The sequence below is a fragment of the Passer domesticus genome, chromosome 1 (genome assembly GCF_036417665.1).
Source record: "Passer domesticus isolate bPasDom1 chromosome 1, bPasDom1.hap1, whole genome shotgun sequence".
Classification (NCBI taxonomy): Eukaryota; Metazoa; Chordata; class Aves; order Passeriformes; family Passeridae; genus Passer; species Passer domesticus.
The window spans coordinates 108,849,535-108,853,965 of record NC_087474.1 but is presented as its reverse complement, the minus strand read 5'-3'; positions in this window follow the sequence as shown (position 1 = coordinate 108,853,965).

Sequence of the window (4,431 nt, the reverse complement as noted above, 5' to 3'; positions counted from 1 at the left end):
GCAGAAGTGTTCTGGGCAGTCAATGAGCTGCAGGCTAGAGGCTGGATCTGTGTGATGTGACTTCATCTCTTGCTGCTGAATAATCACAGATGATATCTGTGATATTTAAATGAATCTGATAGATGTATCTGATATATAGGTGAAATCCCTCCATTTGTGATGTGTTCATCATAAATCCCTGGGGTTTAAAGTGACACCCCAATATCTTACTGGTCTTCCTGGCCATCACCAGCTGCTAATGCTATTCCTAGCTCTATTTCACCCAGCCCAGGTAGCTGAAATCCAGATATTCCACAGATCATGGTGGGACAGGGGACATAGGCCAACATGTGCCAACAGATCTCACTGCCTGGGTTTGTAAGTTCACCACACCTACAGATGCTGTGCATGTCTTGCTACCAAGATAGATTAAAACAACTGGACAGGTAAAAGTTAAAGTACAAGAGCATTTATCCACTATACTGAAAGCAGTTGGCAAAATGAAAGATGAACAACAGGTTTATCTGCCCCAACTAAAGCCAAGTCAGAAAGGTCTCTGCCTAAGCCAGCTGACAAAGTGACTGCTGGGCATTTGCCCTCTGTGCATGCTTTATGTTTCTGCTCATATCAATTAAACAGCCCTTCTCCATTAGAGAGCCTCTACCAGAGAACACTCTGTCTACGTGGAGTCTCTTATTTAGGCCAGTTCCTAGGCAACACAGCAAGCAAACAAAGGAGAAAACTTCTGGAAATCCAAACTTAAAATGTTTCAAGAACTCTTGCTTTTTCTTCTTGCTTTCAGAACCACTTATCAAGAAAAACTGTTGCTCAATACTTAAAAAGGCACTTTACAAACAGTGAAATTTCCAAAGGTCTGCTTCTGACAAGATAATGCTTTGCTAGTTTGGCATCCAGGGAACAAGACAGTACTTTAGGAAGTATATAAACCAGGCAACTGTTAATTACATAGCCTGAAGCTGTCTGCCCAATGCTATTCCACACAGAAATGGAACTAAACTAGCTTTAGTCAAGTACAAGTTTTTCACAGAAAGTGACTTCACAGGTTGAGACATCTGCTGGAACTTGCCAACCAGACTGGCTTTGGCACAGAGGCAGAGCTTGGGAGGGCCCAGCTGATTGTCTTAAGAAGAATCAGAGAGGAGACAGCAAAGTCACAGGGCCATGTTCTTTGCTATGCCTAGTGATCCTGAAAGGATTTATGAATAGCCATAGAGCACCTTTAAATATGTATTTTTATAAATGTTAGATGTGGCTATATATTAATTACAGCCTGAGATAGAGTTCTAACACAATATACATTGAAGAGAAGTAACTGTGCAGGACAATACAAAGCAAAATCCATTGGAAGTAAAGCCATTAAACAAAGTGAAGTGGATTCTTTGTAAATGGCTGACTACTTGCTTTGAAAGGGAGGAGGATGCCTTACAGGCTCAGAGCCTGCCATCACACAGCTGTGGCACAGGCTTTCCAATTAAAGCACTAGCATAGTTTCTGCTGAATGAAATAGAATTAACCATCTTATTGTGTGTGAAACTGCATTTTGTTGTAACGTAGATTTCACAACTGTGCCAAGTCGTAAATTCTGGTATTTCTGTGGGAAAAAAAAAAAAGTTAATACTTTAAAAATGCCAGAAATCTTGGCATTGCTAAATAATGGAGTTGTTAACTTGGTGAACGAGCCTGTTCCTTAACTGCATTTCATACACTTGACTCAAAATGCAGAATGCAGACTCTGAGGCTGTGGAATTTAGACCTCACAATGATCCTGCTTTGACTCACCCATTCTTGCACATGTGTTTACTTGCAACTGTTTGATGTGAATTTCTAGAATGTGTGGAGGTGGAAGAGGCAAGCTAATACTCTCTGTAGAAAAAAGAGACAGCTTTTCCATCTGATCCTAGGGGGGGAAAAACCCCTCCCACCCACCATAATGAACCCAGGGCCCTGTAGTATGAGGATCACCAGAGGACAGTTTGTGCATAAGCAGTAACAGAGCCACAGGAAGCACAAACACTTCCCCTTTCTCTTCAGTCAACCACCCCTAATCACCTTCCTTTCCTGAGAAACAACTGAAAATTGTTTTAGTAGTGAGTTTAGTGAGCAATTCCTTCAGTTGCACTTCCTTTCAAATAACTTCCTGCGTTTTCCTCGGAAGCTTCTCTTAATTTTGCAATCTCCATGGTGAGTCCCACCTGGCATTGTTACTCTTCTTCTCAAAGTCCTCAACCGTCTGGTCTTTATTTCCCCTTTAGTTTTTCAGCCTAGTGTCTGGCTGAAACCTTTTATTTCTGTGCCTGGTCCATCATATTTTTCTCTTTTTTAACTGCTTTGCACCCGGCCACAGAGCAGTATCTAGCAGCAGGCTGCCAGGACAAGCCAGACCCTAGGAGTCCTGAAGTGCAGCTCCCACTGCTCAGACACAAACACATTTGTCAGCGCTAGGCTGGGGAGAAAAGATGGCAACTTACACCACTGACACCACTTGGAAACTGGGAATGGGCCAGCCGTTGCCTGGGAAGAGGGTGTGGCATCAGGACAGAGACTGGAATCTAACTGCAGAGGTCAGTAACTTTGCAAAGCTGCTCTGGTCAAAGCCAGCAAGGAATGGGGCAGGTCCTCAGCTCACAGTCAGGAGGGTCCTTGCACATGCTGCCTTAACCAAGCCACGTCAGGCTCTTGCTTTCTCTGCATCCCATGATTACTGCTTGGATTATGCTTTCCTTTCCTTCTCTTGCACATCCCTCAGGAAAATGTGCTCATCCCTTGGGAACAGTCAGGCTGGGAAAGAGGATCTACACCTGCTCCTTCTCCCAGCTTTGGGAGGAGCAGGGAACTCAACAGCTCCCTTGGTGCTGCACAAGTGCCTGGTAGATGAAGCAGTGCTGCTCACTGTGCTTGCAAAAATTAATCTGGCATTATTGGCAGCCACAGCACAGACTAAACTTGATTTTCTTGATTTATGTTCAACCACCTGACATCCTAAATTTGGGAGTTGAAGGAGGCTAGCAATCCTCTTCAAAGAAGCAGGTAGGGGAAACAGCATTTTTTAGTTGTTTTTCCATATCTTTGATTCTAAAATCCCAACACTGCCAAATTCTGCCATTTTTGGCACAAAAGATTAAGACCTGCTAATGTAAGGCTAAGCAAGTAAGTTAATGCTCTAAAGCAGAGGCAAAGGTAAAGGAGAGGTAAGGCCATTTTCATACATCTATGAATTACATGCTGCAGCTGAAGAGGAGTGGAAATTATTAGAAGACTCAAACAGGGAGTAAGAGAAACCATCTCCTGGAAATTATTTTTTTCAGAGTCTGTAGTGCCATTGTGAAGAGTCAGGTTAAGGGTTTGAGGGTTGGGTGGTTGATTTCTGAGTTTTCTCTTGGTTTTATTTAGCAAGGAATGAAGAAATGCAGAACTCTGACCTTCACTGTATAAGCACAGCTAGTCCTCAGCACTGGCTACAAACTGAATATCCCAGACAAGAAGTGTTCAGTTAAACTGGAGAATGAGAAAAGAACAAACAAGGCATTAATGCAGAATATATAATAAGCTGCAACACTAGAGCATAAGCACAGAAATCAGTCACTGCTTTATCATGAGTTTTACAGAAGAATTTTGCTACTGCAATAAATCATTCTAAACTTTGACTCCAAAAATTGAGGAAATGAAGTTTAGTTTTTTCAGGCTGCTTTCCTGTTTATAATCCATTCTTTAACAAATGCAATAGAGATAAATAGAAGTGTTTAACAACTAAAAATGCCCAGTAAAAATGGCCAAAATAGCCATATTTGCTCTGTTTCCCTCACTTCTCTTCACTGTAAAGCCAGGTAACAACACAGTTAGAAAAAGTTCTGCAAAGAAGAAAAAGAAAATCCAAAAGAATAATTTCCATAAATAATTTAACTAAAATACATTTAGAACCAAGAGTCTAAATTTTCAGATGAACTTTTTCCTTTGTCATCCTACTGGTTTCCAGTATGTTGCAACACACAGATGGAATCAGTCACCAGTTATCCTTTTAACCTGCCCTCTGACTCATTACCCTTAAAGGATTTTTGGTCCAGCACAGGAGATTGGTTCATTTTCTTTCTCCCCCTTAACCACCACTGCACCCATGCTTCTCTGTCTTCTGCTGGGATGTGGAGAAAGGCCATTAATTTTTGAACAGCTGAATTCTCCAACTAATGCATCATTAGCATGCAGCAGACAAGTAGCAGATTACTAAAACAACTGTATTCAACTAAGCAGGGGAAAAATCCCCATAGCTTTTGTTAAGCAAATGAGTGTGATGACAATCTGCTTTATCACCTTTGGCTTTGGTTGTTGCTTGTATTTGTGAACACAACCATTTTACCCTATATTAACAGAATTTTGCATTGTTGTGAATTCTATACCCAGAAACCAGCAAAAAAAAAGGCAAAAAAAAGGGACAGC